Here is a 16,939-nt window from a genome sequence, read left to right on the forward strand (position 1 = left end):
CTGCCTTAGGTATCACACATGCCCCCACTATTCTCCCTCGATTTCATCTCGGGTCCGGAGATCGATTGAAAGAGGACTAGGGTGGGTAGGTACAATACGTTCGTTTCGCTTATGAACGTACAATATACTCCCTCTGATCCCCACAGACCCCCCCGCGGGTCATTTCTATCATAGAAACAGACCAAACCTTTATCTCCTTGCATGACACGCAATTGATCTATGAACATCAATCGATCTCGTCAACATGTGTCGGGGCATGAACCGAATGGGATGTCAAAACTAAGACGCGAAGCGGCATGTAGTGGAGGCAAAGTGAAACTTTAAACGAACCGTTTGTTTGTATGCATGTCGGACAAATTACAAAACGTTGGAAATACAATCATGGTCTAGGCCCACATGCGAATGATACTCGGTGGAATGTTCAAATGAGGCATGCGGGAGGATGGACTCGACCGGAGGGCGACATGATCGATGGAGAAGAGGGTCGGAGAGGAATGAGAAATAAGCAAACGCCACATGATTATACTTGAACGGCTCAAATAAACAATAAGTTGTCTCGCTTGGCCTATATAGTGAAAGGCCTAATGCGCAACGCGGAGCACTGACGCTCGAATATGGCCGGGAAATCAGGGCAAGCGACATGTGGAGCACACCTGTCGGGACGACGTAGTGCAGACTAGTCCAATGGAGGAGCTGGCCCACAACCTCCTCGCCACCGGCTACTGTTCATGTGGGTCGTGGGGGCCAACAACATGGCCCAGCTCTAGCACCGCCTCTGGACACGGAGACCGCGGTGAGCGAGATGCTCATCGTCGCTAGACACGATCGGTTTCAGTGTGCCGAGGGTGGCGTTAGTGCTGTGGCACGACCAACAGTATGTTTGGTTTGTGCCCAAGGTTGCCCCATCAAAGCATTGGGTAGCAAAAATTTTGGTTGAGGTTTTGGTTGCCCATGATTTGGCCGACATTGGCAAGAAAAATGAACTAGAGTTGGCTAGAGTTCATTGGCATGCCAAAAAATGGCAACCATCCAAACAAAGACCAATCTTTGGGTCATGACCAAAATTTTCGTAAGGTGCACTTTGGCCACAATCCAAACACACCCCAACACCCGGCTCGTCAAGGATGCACGGGGCGCCGCGACGCGTCCGTGGAGTGGTGTAGCATGGCCAACTGCATCCTCAGGACCTGAGACCATGCCGGGTCGTCTTGCTTTTTCAATGACATGCGGGGATCGCATGTGAGCAAAGGGCATCTCCAACATTGCCACGACCGCAGCTGACTACCCTGGCACACCAAAAACCCTCGTCCCTCGCGCCGTTGCGTGGTGCGTTCCCAGCCAACGCCAGCTGCCCGCATTCATGCCGTCCGTCCGTATGCCGTCGTTAAGAGGCTTGGTGCCCGAGGAACCAACTCCGGTGACTTAATGACGCACCAGGACGCTTGGCCTCACCGAAATGCGCTACTTAAAGCGGCAACACGCAGCTAACCTCCACACCATAGCGTATTGTCCTCCTACCTGGCACCACATCCGCCATGACTGCAAGCACGAACGCTCTGCGGGAGAGCTTGTCTTCGGGGATGAATCTCGAGGTCGCCGCCCTCGCTCAAGTCGCCTCTCGTGATGCAATAGTGGCGTAGCCGGACGCGGACGCGACCGCCCAAGCGGTGGCCACGCTGGCGGCCGACGACGGGAGCACCGTCAGCCACGCGTCCTACTTGCCGCTGTCCAACGTCCGGCACCTCCGAGGTCGGGGACTCCTCCGAGGATGAGTAGGGCATGGGAGGCGGCAGGGCATGGTGTGCCAACTGGCTGGTCCGTATCCCGTGTTCTACTCTTCCTCGCCGGAGACCGCACCTTTACTTCACGGGTCTTGAACCCCGCCCCCGTACATAGAGATCGCAGATGGAGGACGTCGGTTGCCGCCGTAGAATAGGTTTAGGGTCAGGTTTCTTTTATTTTTTCTCCTATAAAAGTTCGAAATGTAATGAAAATCTGCCGTGTTTGCATTAATCTCGGCCGGTGTATATGAACTTTCACAATAATATAGTATATTGTAGGAGTACTAGTAAGATGCCCGTGCGTTGCACGGAAGATCAAGATCTTGTGGGAGAAAAGGATGAACGAGGGAAGGCCTTATCTGCAAATGTGGAGAGGAGTGCGGGTAGATTGTCATAGTTTCCTTCCTATCCGTTAGATATAGATCGGACGACCTATATTGCAGGATGACAGGCACACCATCATCACCAACTCTGCTTTTTATTGAACCAAGACAAAGCTAACATGCGAAGTAAAATAAACACATAGGGTCTATACATACACAATTTATCTTAGGCACTCCAATAGTACGTCCACTACACATTCACGCATTTCACATCTTTCTACATCTACGGGAACCTACGAAAGGGTTAACGTAAATTGCCTCTCTCTCTCCTCCCCTGATATTCATGGTGGTGGGCCCCTCCCTCCCCCCAATCTACAATCAACAGCTCACACGTTTCACATTACGTTAATTACATAACTGGGATTACATAGGTGTAGCATTACTTGTCCTAAAAAACCCAACTAAGCCAACCTCCCAGCATATCGCGCGGGAAAAGACCCGGCCGCACCGTTTTAGTCGGGATTACCGGATTACTAGTAGTAGTATCGGTGGATCGTGCGAAGCAACAAGTTTTTTTTGAGGGGGCAAAGCACCTAGTTTAAAAGGAAAAAAGGCGGTACACTCACAGCACCCCTGTCGCGGTCGCATTGCACCCCCCACACGTTCGGTCCTGGACACGGCTCACGCAAACGGATCACTTGGCTTGCCTCTTCACTGACACGTGGGACTACACTTGGAGAAACCGACCATGCGCCAAACTCCCCCCGCCCACCGCGCGAAAATCCTCCCCCCACCCAAAAATTCCCCCCAAATCCTAGATTCAATCGCCCTTCGGCCAACTAGCCAATAATATTCCCCAACCCCCTCCCCCTCCCCCTCCACTCCATTCGCTCCGCCAAAGCCGCCCTCCCCGCCGCGCCGATACGTCGGCGCCGCGGTTCGTCGAGGGGACGCACGGCGATCCTCTCACTCCCACAGTACGCTCTTGTAGACTGCCGTCCTCTAGCCGTGCCGCCACCGCTGGCGACCTTCTTGTGGAGGCACACGGCGGTCAGCGCCGCCACCGCTGGCGACGTTCGTGTGGAGACGCACGGCGGTCAGCTTCTCCCTCGGTACGCGCATTCTAGACTGAGGCCCCGTGCATGTCGGTGTAGCGCTGAATGTTAGCTGATAGACGCTGTTAATCTCACTGTTTGCCAAAGTAGTTTACAGTCAATATGCTCTGCGTAAGAAGCTTCCTTGCCCTGTTCTGCACTCAATCTGCTTAGCTAAGATGGCATGCCAAGGCTGATTAGTTGCTAAAATATCCTGCCATATATTTATTGTGACGTAGATTGCCATGGTCTAGTAGCCAATTTGTTAGGTGAAATAGCTCTACACCATTTTATACTCGATCTTTGTTGCTGCGATGGCCTTCGATAGTTTGATGGCTATGTGCTCGGCCTCATTGACTGCTGAAACAGCCTGCCATAATTTAGCACTCAAATCTGTTTGCTGAATTATCTTTACATATATTTCGTTACTTAGATCTGCTCGTCCAAATATCTTGCCATAGCTTTAGACATCGACCTAGGTATTTTATCTGGACTTCATCAAAAACATATATATTTTTCTTGTAATATCTAGTAGAAGAACTAATTTGTATGTCTAACAGATGGACATGAGTTGGATAACTTCTGCTCGAAGATTCTCCGCTGCATATGTCGAGGGGGTTGAAAACTTCATGAACTTTATCAGAGCTAAGTACGGTGGTCCGAAATCAGATATGCTCTGCCCGTGTAGCAGTTGTATCAGTTACAAGACCCCAGTCAACTGTGCAAAATCATCTACACTTGTATGGGATGTCGGTCACATATACTAGGTGGGTTCATCATGGTGAAGTTGTGAACGTCAATGTTATTGACTATGTGGAAGCAGCAGATCACCATCTTGATCTGCCTGATGCTCAGGTGGAAGAGGAGGAGGAGGTGGTGGTGGCGGAGCCAGTGAGTTTGACCACCATTGAAACAATGGTACGGAATGCTTGTGCATTCCGTGAAGTTTCACCTATAGAAGAAAAACGGTGGGCCCGCATGTTGGAACAATGCAACGTGGCTGTCACCCTAGGAAATAAGCTGTCAGTATTCTCAGCTATGATCACCTTTCTTCAGGTTAAGACATCTGAGCAGATGACCCACAAATCATTCGATGCGATGTTGGCTGCTTTCCGCAAATCTTTCCCAGATGTGTCTGAGCTGCCACACACCTACAGTAAGATGAAGAATTTCCTTCGTGCAGTTGAAACTGGATATGATATGATCCATGTTTGTAAGAATAATTGTGTTCTGTTCCGGAAGGATTATGCCAACTTAAGTGAATGCCCGAAATGCAAATCATCAAGATGGAAAGATGGCGATGCTGTGAAGAGGATTCCTCATAATCTTCTGAGACAGTTTCCAATTATACCATGATTGCAGAGGTTGTTTCATGATGCTGAAACAAGAGAGGATGTACTGTGGCATTTTAGGAACCAGGAGTACAGAGATCGGAATGTAATGAGCCATCCATCTCATGGTAGTGAGTGGAAAAGCTTCAATCATAAACACAAAAAGTTTGCTGCTGACCCGAGAAACATTAGACTTGGCTTAGCTTCAGATGGATTTAACCCATTTGGCCACCAGAGCGCCACATATAGCATGTGGCCAGTGCTTGTTATCCCTTACAACATGCCTCCAAATGTCTGCACCAAAGAATCAAACTACATGATGGCCTTGCTCATCCCAGGTCCAAAAAGTCCTAGAAAGGATTTTGATTTGTTCATGGAGCCTCTTGTGGAGGAACTTCAACAGCTATGGAGGGGTGTTCTCACTCGAGACCTATATAGCAGCCCACCAGCTGATTTCTTTCTGCGTGCTGTTATAATTTGGTGCATCCATGATTATCCGGCTTTGGGCACTATGTCAGGGCGAACGACACATGGTTACAATGCATGTGTATACTGTGACAGGAATCTGCTGTCATACGCAATACTTAGCAATATATGTTACATTGGACACCGCAATTTCCTTGCCAAGGACAAGCTGCATCCTAGAAAATACTAAAGACATGTGTTCAAGGCAAAGCATGAAAACCATGATGCGCCAAAGAGGCTCACCGCCGATGAGTTGCAAGTGGAATTAGAGAAGGTCAGGCATATTACACCAGGAAACCATCCTGGTAATGGTAGCGGGAAAAAGAAGCGTGGCAGGGAAAAGAGAGATTATTGTTTACACGCAGGTCCACTTTGTGGGACTTGGAGTATTGGAAAGATTTGGATCTGCGGCATAATCTTGATGTGATGCACATCGAGAAAAATATATGTGACAGCATTATCGGCACACTTCTTAATATTGAAGGCAAGACGAAAGATACCTTAAAATCTAGGATTGATTTGACACACATGGGTATCAGACATGATTTGCAGGTGCAAGATGAAGGTAAACCACGGGATATGGCACCAGCTGTGTACGTCTTGGACAAGGTAAAAAGAAAAGAATTCTGCGAGGTCCTGTCACATGTGAGATTCCCACATGGATTTTCTTCCAACCCTGAAAGGAGAGTAGATGGAAACAAGGTACAAGGGTTGAAAACTCATGACTGCCACGTCCTACTTCAAAGGGTTTTACCTGTTATCCTTAGAGGATTGGGCCGCCCTGACTTATACAGAGCAGTTGCAGAGTTGGGACAATTCTTCAGGGAACTCTGCAATAGAAATATCAGGATAGATGCTTTGGAGCGTCTTAGAGACAAGATACCAACTATCCTATGCGACCTTGAGAAGATATATCCTCCAGCCTTCTTTGATGTGATGGTGCATTTGGCTGTTCATCTACCTGATGAGGCACTACTTAGAGATCCAGTACAGTATGGCTAGATGTACCCTATTGAAAGGCGGCTAGGCACTTTCAAGGGCTATGTTAGGAACAGAGCTAGACCCGAGGGTTCCATTGTAGAGGCCTACATTGCTACAGAAGCGTTGACATTCTGCTCAAAATATATTGAAACAGCTGATCAGCTTAGCAAAGAGGTGGGTGAAGACAATCCCGGGCTCAATGTTTTTGATTATTCTGTTCGAGTTACAGGGAAGAGTCGACAAGAGGACAAACCTAAAGATTTGGACAAAATGGTTTGGTATGTGTTGAATAACTGTCCCGAGATACTACCTTATATCAAGTAAGTGCTAAGTACTGCAGCTTATACATCGTAATCTACTAAACTTGTAGCACATTCTTATATATTTAGATGTTTGACGCGATCACTATGTTGTGCAACATCTACAAAAAGGAGTTATTGCCACAAAATCCAAGAAACATTGACAAACTGGTTATGGCTGGATTTGCGAAATGGTTCAAGAGCCATGTAAGCTTTTGAATTGCACTGTCAGTTTTTTTAATATATTGAGTACATAAGATGATCAGCTTGTCTATTTTCTAACCATAGGTTAAGTAGATGCGGGAGGATGGGTAGGCAGTTGATGATGCCCTTTACTCACTAGCAATGGGTCCTGATACTCGGGTAAGACATTATGAATCTTGCATTGTTGGAGATGTGCGCTACAACACCCTTGCACGAGACGAAGGCAGGAAGACACAAAACAGTGCCATCATGAGCACGGATACGTATGACAAAGAGACAACTGAAATCTATGCTAACATAGCAGACATTGTTCAGTTGCAGTATATCTCCAGTTTTGAGGATCATCGGTGTGTGGTTCTGTTGTGCTGTCGTTGGTATAACCTGTTTTCCAGGATCGCAAAACCCAGAGCTGATGATTATTTCAAATCCATCAATGTCAAGGCGGCGTACCAGACCAACGAGCCTTTTATTTTGGCAAATCTAGCAACACAGATATTTTTCTTGGAAGACACATTTGCACGTAGCGATGACTGGAGAGTATTGCAAAGGTTTGAGCAGAGGAATTCGTTTAATGAAGTTGCACAACAAGATGATGCTTACACTGCTCCTGATGTACAAGATAACATAGATGTTCCTAATATCTTTGAGAACCATCATGTCAATGACACCGGCGAAAAGATTGCCTGTCGTGCTGTGGACATACAAGAGTTGATCAAGAAGAAGCCAACGTTCGAGGACGAAGAAGATGCCACCATGGGGAATTACGATTCAGACTGATACACATGGCGAAGATGTTGATGCTGCTGCTGTGGATGATGATTACATTGCTTTTGTCGTATTTGCCTGTCAGAAGACGTTTTTTATCTACTATGTGAAATTGTGTTTGCTATGACAACTGAAACCTGATGAACATGTTGTTTAGTATTTTGCTGTGAGAACATCACTTGTTATGTATGCTGATTTGTGTTTGGTGATTGTATGACAACTAAAACATGATGACATTATTGTTTAGTTGTACTCATATCTGGCTGTGAAACTTGAATTTGATGACATAGTTTGCTGTTGGACTGCAATTTTCTCGACGTCTTCGAATGAGAACAAAGCCGACCCGACAGGGCCTCTGCTAATTTATTTATTTATTACCAAAAGGGCCTCTGCTATTTACTTATTTATGAGCAAAAGGGGATACCCCCTGATTTCCGTTAATAGAAATCATTAGATGTTCACAACACTACGGCCAGCCTGCTACATAGGTTTCATTCATTACCAGTTTCAGCAAAGTGCTCATGTCATAGCCACTGAATACATCACGAGTGCTACATACACTGCAAATAAAGAGACAACCATCCTATAGAGCACATCGATTTTTCCCATTATCTTCACAAGCTCTTTCATCTCCTCATGGCTATCAAGGCCGTTCAGCAGCTGTTGCTTGGCCATGATCAGAGGAACTACATCTTTAACCTTCTGCTCTGCATCTTCCTCTTCTGCCGTTCCTTCAGTTACTTGTCCAACACCCAACCTGCTGGTATTGGTATTCCTCGGCTAACCAAATAATCAGCGTAGTTGCACTCCCCCACATCAGCAACTTCCCAGAAATACAACCACGAATCTTCCCTTTTTTGCACAAATCAAATTGGAAGATCATCAACCAAACTATTAAAAAAATCAGCAACTGAAAGCAGCAGAACAACACTTAAACATATTATTACCCCATGATTCGGGCATTTGTAGAAGACTCGGCCAGGGTTGAGGATTGTGGTTGAGACGCGACGGATGACTCTGCGTGATTTGCAGCAGTGGCACCACACCAACGGCAGCGGGTTGCGATGAGCAACCGGCTGCCGTGCGCGTGCCGGTGGGGGTGTGATGAGACCCACAGGCGATGGTACGGGTGGTGACTTGGCACATATCTGGTTGTTGCCTGCTGAAGAGCAGGTGGACGAGCAGCCAGCGGACATGGTTGCTGCGGCCAGAGCTTTTGATGCTAGGCAGAGTAAGTAGAGAAGAGGAGAAGTGAATGTTGGATATGTCAGTTTCATTACTTGTAGAGTAGCATAGCACCATATATAGTCATAGTCTAGGTTTGGATTCGAACCTGCTACAGGAGCACGTCTCTCTTTTTTCTAAAACTCAGCAACGTCTCTTTACTGGTACACTAGCTTGTTCTCTACGCCTTCTCAAGTCTTTGATTTTCTTTCCCTTTTTTTGCGAGGAAGGAAGGAGGACAAAATTGAGAGTTCCTGGGACTCGAACCCAAGACCTCTCGATTGAAAACCAAGGGTGCTAGTCACTTATGTGGCGAACGTTCCTTGGGAGGAGGACGGCAGACGAACGCATTTTCCTCGCAATTTTAGTTGTGACACAAGATCGAACGGTCGCAGTTTCGGGAATGTTATCAGGCGAACGAGCCCAGTTTTTCTTTTCTTCCTATATATAAAAACGTATGCTACTTGGTGTCGGCTTAGTCAACAAATGATTGTGCCAACCTTGACCGTTGGATTGACATTCAACGTCTGTCGTGTTTCTTCAGTCTCTTCTTCCTCGAGCCGCCAAAGGCAAACTAGCGCCGGCGGGACCGCCTGCTCCTGCCTCCCACGGCTGGCTGTGCTGCCGCGCACGCATCACGGCCACATCGCACCCACAAACTCTGTGCATCTTCCCCGGCTCCTGTTCGTTCCCGTCCGAGGCCTCACCATCGTCCTCCGCCTTGGTTCGCTCGCCGCGGTGCCGCCCTCCGGTGTTGTCAACATGGTCAACAACCGAGAGGAATAAGGAGATGACTGTACATGGTGAGGATGACAGTAGGGACCCAACAGCGCGCGCAGTAATTTTGGTTTTTTGGGACGGAGAAGGGTATCAACTGGGTTGTGCGGGAGCTGTGGCCCGTCTATCCCATGCTTTTATTTCATATGTTTAGCACATGACCAGCCCAGTTTGTTTTTTTCCTTTCTGGAAATGGCTAGCCAGCTATTTTGTTTTTTGCAAACAGGCAATTAGTTCCAAAATACTGTTTTCTTTCAGATTTTGATATTTTAAATTTCATTGTTTTTGTGCGGGTAAAATTTCATTGAATTTAAATTAAGGTATATTTAGTTTTAAAATTAATTTGAATCTGGCTAGTAATTTCGGGTTGTATGCTGTTTGGGATAGATTTGGAGGCTGACTTGTGGGTCTACTAGGTTGATGTGTACGAAAGGCTTTGTCAACTTAGTCCACAAACAATTCTAGCAGCAGTGACCGTTGGATGTTAATCCAACGGCCGTGCTGCTTCTTAAATATCTGATCTTCTTGCTCCAGCCGCCCAAACCAGCGCCGGTGGGACTGCCTGCTCCTGCCTCCCATGGCCGGCTGTGCTGCCGCACAGGCCGCACCGCCCCACCCTACTTCATTGCTGGCCAGGCCATTCCTCTACTCACCCACACCTCCTGTTATTTTCCGGTGATGGCAGCCCGACCAGTAAACCCTCGTACTCCCCACCGCGTGGGCAACCATTGCGGAGTCTTCCGCGGCTCCGTGTCGTTCCCTTCCAAGGCCTCGCCGTCGTCCACCGCCATGGTGCTCTCGGCGCGGCCTGGTCAACATGGTCAATGAACAACATCCATCGGACGTGGACTATACGTGGAGAGGCTGACAGCTGGGTCCACGGCCACACACAAGGAAATGCCTCCTTATTACGTGCAAAATAATGATTCCTCCACCTGACATCTGGGACCCACCAGAAGGGCCTCTGTATTTCGCAAAAAACGTGCCCCCCGCTGACAGGTCAGACCCACCAGCTATCTTCGCACGCAAGGAAGTGCCTCCTTATTACGCACAAAAAATGAATACTCCCCCTGCCAGTTGGAACCCAGCATAGTGGGAGGTTGACTTGTGGGCCCACCAAGTTGACGGGGACGGAGGGCTTTGTCAACTTAGTCAATATGAACGATTCTAGCTCCAGTTACCGTACGATGTTCATCCAACGGCCGTAGTGCTTCTTCAACCTCTGGTCTTCTTGCTCCAGCCGCCCAAACTAGCGCTGGTCGTGCTGCATGCTCCTGCCTCCCCTGGCCGGCTGTGATGCCGCGGAGGCCTCAACGCCCCCTACTACTCCCACCGCTGGCCAGGCCATCCCTCTACTTACCCACACCCCCTGTTATTCTACGGCGACGGCAGCCTCACACCGCAGCCGAACCAGTGAACCCTCGTACTCCTCTCCAAGTGGGTATCCACTGCCGCGTCTTCCCCGGCTCCGCGTCGTCCCCTTCCGAGGCCTCGCCATCGTCCACTGCCTTGGTGCTCTCGGCGTGGCGTGGTCAATGTGGTCAACGACTGACTTCCATCGGAAGAGTACTGTATGTGGAGAGGCTGACAGCTGGGTCCACGGCCGCAGCAAGGAAGTGCCTCCTTATTATGCGGAAAATAATGACTCCTCCACCTGACAGCAGGGACCCACCGGACGGGCAACCGTATTTCGCGAAAAAAACGTTTCCCCCTGACTGCTAGGACCCACCAGCTACATCTTCGCACGCAAGGAAGTGCGTCCGGGCAAAAAAAATGATTCGCCCCCTGACTGCTGGGACCCACCAGCTACATCTTTGCACACAAGTAAGTGCCTGACAGTCGGGACCCACCTGGTCGAAGCGTACGTAGCGTTGTCATTCTGGTCGCGAACGTGTACATACATACTGGTCGATGTAGAGGCGCGCACGTGTCGTAGTAGAGGCGGGCACGTAGCATGTACATGTACGTACATCTGCCAGGGTGCAAGAAAGTAAATACGGCCACGTACGTACATACGGGCATGGTCTCGAATGCCTACTCGCGCGTACGTACAGCCAGGGCTCGTGTACATGGCTGGGTCGGAACAGAGAAACTGCGTCATCGTCGTGTTCATGGGGAGGCAACGGAATGCGTCGTGTTCATCGGGAGGCAACGGAACGTGTGGGAGCCAACCGGCTTGGATGGAACAACCGATGGAAACGAGGCCTGGCGTAACGTAGAACGGAGGAAACGGCCTTGTGTTCGACCGGCCACGTTCGAAACGGGATCCTGTTCATCGGGAGGGGTCTGGTGTACCGCAAAACGGAGGAAACGGACTTGTGTAGGACCTCCTATGGTCGAAACGGAGTCTTGTTGATCAGGAGGGGTGTGGCGTACCGCAAAACGGAGGAAACGAACTTGTGTTGGAGCGCTACGGTCGAAACGGGGGTCCTGTTCATCGGGAGGGGTGTGGCATACCGCAAAACGGGACTCCACGGGATACTGTTCATGTCTACCGTCGACCCCCTCCGGCCTCCACGGGCTACTGTTCATCCACCGTCGACCTGCTCCAGCCTCCACATGCGACTGTTCATCCACGGGCTCCTGTTCATCCAGCCTCCACCGCGCGCTACTCCACCGGCTACTGTTCAACTAGCCCTCTCCACGGGCTCCTGTTCAACCACCCCTCCACGGTCTACTGTTCATCCAGCCCTCCACCGTCTATTGTTCATCCAGCCCTCCACGGTAAGGATGGCAATTTTATCCATGGACATGGATACCCGCGGATACCCGACCCGAATGGGTAGGGTTTGGGTACATTTTTACCTCCATAGATAGCACCCGAACCCGACCCGATTATTCATGGATAGGGCATGGACATAGTTATGTATCCGTGGATATACCCGAACCCCACTCGATAGTATGACGTGCGGGGCAAAATTCAATGATCCACACTATTGCAACTTCCAATTTATTTATTTTCTTTATAAAAAATGATAAATAAATTTTGCAATCCCTCCCAACCGTAACTTACTCTACTGCCGCTTCAGATTCTGTTTTTTTAATAGACTCATTCTTGTATCTCCTCATTAAACGACTCGGCATTAAGCAGTGACTCCGTCTCCTCAGCTTGCTCCTCTCGCAGCTCGGTACAGCCGCCAGCGTCGCCAGATCATATAGCACTTCAGAAGCCAACGCCACAACTGGACAGTGGCAGCCCAACGCCCCAACTCCATATCCCCTCGACCCCTCCATCTCCGCCTCTCCACGCAAGCACTAGAACGACGGTGGGCCGGCGACGGTGGCGGGCTGGCGCAAGGCTCCGAGCTGCGATGTGGAGCGGCGCGACGTACAAGAGCGTTGTTGCGCGCAGGACCAGGAGCATGACGACACGGCTGTGCCGGGAGGCAGCCGCGCGCAGACCACGACGAGGAGCCTGACCGTGCTGAGGAGCTTACGGCCACACCAAACAGCCGACGCTTAGGGTAATCTTTTGTTCCATCAATCCCTCTCTTGTATGTCTAGCATTCCTGTACGTGGGTGTGCAGCTTGTGCTGTTTGTGAATTTGTGCAAAATACTCGTGTATTTCAGTTTACAGTAGCAATTGGAGTAGGGTACTCTTGTACTTCAGTTTACAGTAGCAATTTTTGCAAAGTACTCTTGAATATCAGTATTAATTTTCACAGGTTACTAATTGAGTCATAGTTCGTTTTTGGTACATGGCATGATCCGTGGTTTGTAATATGCAAGTTAATTAGTAATCAGGTATTGCCACATAAGTGAATTTTTTTTCGACCAGAATCCACATAAGTGAATTTCAATCTGACATGTACTTTTGGCAGGTCTACCTTATTCGCTAAAGGAATAAAGATAGAAAAAATATTTTAGGTTGCTAGTTACCATTCACTACAACTTACAGATCACAATATTTTCAAATCTGGACAGTTTATCTTTTTGACTGAAACTGTACAGTCTTGATATTATGTACCTTGTCTAACTTTAATTGAAATTGAAGACGGTGTTTTTTTGCTTGTATAGATTAGTAGCTTCTCATGATGGAGCACAAGGCCCTGTTGTGGTTAGCCCTGGAAATTTTAACTCAGCTGGTAGCCCAACATCTAAATATTGGCATTAGAGGATCGCAACTCCACTCTATTTGCGGAATTTCAAAGTGTTCTTGTTGATGAAGAAGAAACTATGGTAACATATTCCACTCATGAAATTCCACTTTTAAATGTTGCAAACTTGCAATGTTTGTTATGTTTATTTCCATGATTTTAATAGCTGTTCTTTTGTTATGTTCACTTCAAGGGCGAGTCTGATTCCATCATAACCGAAGCCTATAAGATGATGCCTAGAACACTGAGGTTAAGAATGAAAGATTATTCCTAGAACATTGAGGTGAAGAATGGAAGATGATGCATGGTTGTACCTGTGATTACTTGATGTTGTGTGATGCCATTTTGTGAGAAACTAAGACTGAGAAATGATGTAGCTTTATTGCTCCAGTGTGCGTGGTGCTCTGGTCTTCAGTCTCTGGGCGTTGTGTGACCTTGTCTCGCATGAGGTGCGACGTAATAAGTTTCTTGCTGGGTCAGTGAACCGACTAGTTTCTGAACCTTGCGTCTCCCTTGGTGTTTTGTGGATGTTGTTTGAAGGTGCTGATACCTCTTTTCTTTAATGTAGTTGCAACTATTATTGGTCTATACTTTAATCTTGAATCTGAGAGCCTCAATCGAAGGTCAGGCAATAGCCTATTATCTAAAATAATGTTGTGCTATTGCTATGATATGCACTTGTGAATCTGAGAGATTATTTGGTGATGTGAGAATTTGAGAGATTATTTGGTGATGTGCACTTTTTTATGTCATCTTGTTAGAATCTAAAAGATGATTTGATGTTGTGCACTTGAGCTATGTTGTTTTGTGAAAATTTGAGATCTTATGTGAATCTTGTGCACTTGTGCAATGTCTGATATATGTATACATGTTGAGAGTACCCGATGGATATCCATACCCGATGGATTTCATCGGGTTTGGACATGGACATTGTTTTTCGCCCATGGATTTTTTCATGGACGGGCACATAATGTCTTCATGGATTTGGATATGGATTTGATATTGTTCAACCCGGGCCGAACCCGATCCATTGCCATCCTTACTCCACGGGGTCGTCCTGTTCATCCAGCCCTCCACGGGGTCCTGTTCATCCAGCCCCAACCGGCTCGATCGATCGGGGTCCTGTTCATCCAGAGGCAACACCACGAGGTCCTGTTCATCCACCCCCATAGGGAACTGTTCATCCAAACCCCCCCAGCAATGCTCATTGTTCATCCAGAGGCAACATCGATCGGCTTCAGTTAGCAGCAGTAGCGAAGGAATCGCTCGATCGGGTTCAGTTAGAGCCCAACGCCTCGCTCGGGTTCAGTAACGCGTAGCTTGCGGTGCAATCGCTCGGGCTCAGTAGGCGAACGCCTCGCTTGGGTTCAGTTAGAGCCCAACGCCTCGCATCCACGCGCGTGCGTGTATGAGAGAAATGTGCAAACTTTCGTGCATCGCTCGGCCCCGACCACCCACCGTAACCGGGAACACCCCGATATTTTCCTCGCCCTCGCTTCTACCACGGTTTTTTCCGTCATGGACGGCCCAAAGAATGTCATGCAGCTGCGTCTCTGGCCCGCCCAGGACGAAAAGCCCATTTTCTGTCATGATTTTTTGTCATAGAAGTCGGAGCCCACCACATCTATGATGATACTGGGTTTTGTCACAATTATCGTCATAGAAGTGTCATAAGTATGACATAATTTTTTTTTCGTTCGGGCCAAAATGTCACGGATGTGTCTTTTTTTTGTAGTGCTTGCAGCGAGCTGGCCCGCCACGGCCTCACCATGCGATGACGGCAGCCCACGTTGCTGGCCGTGCTGAAGGGGCCACCCCCACGGTGCAATCCCCACCGCGGCAACTAGCACGGGGGTTGTGCGACCAAGAGCTTGATGGTGCCTCGATGGCTTCATCTGATCCTCGAGCACATCAAGGCCGACGACGAGCCCCGGAGGATAGGAAAAGGGAAGGCGCACGCGTCATCATCGAGCAATGCCGTGACAACCACCGCCAGTCCAATGGGTGCGATGGCCTCGACGTCGACGAGCCTACGCGCGGCGAAGGCGGGTACCTGTCTTTTGAGGCTGGGTGCCTTGCCTTCACCCGTGAGCTGTGGCAAGTCTGTTGGCCGTCCGCTCGCATGTTCAAGCCAGAGATACCAGAGAAGTATGATGGAAGACTGAACCCGACAGAGTTCTTGAGCATCTACACCATTATTGTTCAGGCTACCGGGGGCAGAGATGAGAAGGTTTTTGCCAACTACTTCCCTTTGGCGCTCAAGCCAAACATGAGGTCTTGGCTGATGCATCTGCCAAGAACTCCATCTTGACCTGGGCTGACCTATGCCATGAGTTTGTTGGCGCCTTCACGGGCGGCCACCAAGAACCAGGGCAGCCCAGCGATTTGCAGCTCCTCCCGCAGAAAGAAGGAGAGACTCTATGGAAGTACATCGAGAGGTTTGGCCGAGTCCACAGAAATATTCCAGATATCCACCCAACAGCTGTGATAGCTACATTCTAGTCCAATGTGCGCAACCCTTGGATACGTTCCAAGATGAACGTTCAGCTCCCCATGACTGTGAAGGAGCTTTACACATTGGTGGATAAGTGTGCTCAGGTGGAGGAGGGGAGCAAACTCCCTGGAGAAGAAGATGGCATTGACATCGACTCAGGATGACGACGAGGTCACCAGTCAGAAGAAGACAAACAAGAAGCACAACAAGAAGCGCAAGGATAAGGCAGTACTGACCGTTGAGCGATCAGACATGCCTAGTACCGACAAGAAAGCTAAGGCCGAAGCCCCCGACAAGGAGGCTGCCGCGTGCACTAATTGCCGGGAGGCTGTGGCTGCCGAGAAGGCTGGGAAAGGTGATGGGCGATATTGCAAGATTCATCGGACCAAGGGCCACGATCTCCAGGAATGTCATCAGGTTGAGCAGCCCGTCAAGAAGCAGGGGGCTGAATATGAGAAGCGTGATAAGGAAAAAGGTCAGAATGGCGCTGGTGGGAAGGGCCGAGGCAGTGAAGCAAATCACCCGGGCAAGGCTCCTCGGAACCAAGGAAAACCCGCCAGGGGCCGAGAGAAGGAGGATTGCAATGATGAAAGTGATGGAGGGGATGAAGAGGAAACCAGTGAGCAGGAATTCCAAAGAGCCACTAACACCCTGTGCATTGATGGGGTTGCATCTCTGCATTCCTCTCACCATCAACTTAAACAGTGGGCGCGTGAGGTCGGCGTGGAACCAGCGGCAGAATCTCGGAAGCCACTCAAGTGGTCACACATGCCCATCATCTTTGACGAAGAGGACCATCCAGACCGCACCACCGCGGTAGGATGTTTGCCGTTGTTGGTCTCACCAACGATCCGCAACCTCAAAGTCACGAAGATGTTGGTTGACGGCGGGGCCGGGTTGAATCTGATCTCCCCAAAGGTCATCAACAAACTTCAGATAGCAGAGGAAGAGCTCAAAGTCATGGGCACGTTTCAAGGAATCAACCCCGGCAGGAGTTGTCCTAAGGGAAAGATCACGTTGCCAGTGACATTTGGGGGTGAGTTGAACTACTAGAATGAGAAGGTTGTGTTTGATGTGGTTGACCTCCACCTGCCGTACAACAG

General features: G+C 49.0%; 1 long non-coding RNA gene across 1 annotated transcript; it reads left to right on the plus strand.

The window, feature by feature from the left end:
* The first annotated feature begins 12,436 nt into the window (after positions 1-12,436).
* Positions 12,437-13,839, plus strand: LOC109740765 (uncharacterized). Its single transcript, XR_002227417.4, has 3 exons — positions 12,437-12,708; positions 13,263-13,424; positions 13,536-13,839. It is a non-coding gene; the product is annotated as an uncharacterized lncRNA (long non-coding RNA).
* The last annotated feature ends 3,100 nt before the right edge of the window (positions 13,840-16,939 follow it).

The sequence above is a fragment of the Aegilops tauschii genome, chromosome 4, assembly GCF_002575655.3.
Source record: "Aegilops tauschii subsp. strangulata cultivar AL8/78 chromosome 4, Aet v6.0, whole genome shotgun sequence".
Taxonomy (NCBI): domain Eukaryota; kingdom Viridiplantae; phylum Streptophyta; class Magnoliopsida; order Poales; family Poaceae; genus Aegilops; species Aegilops tauschii.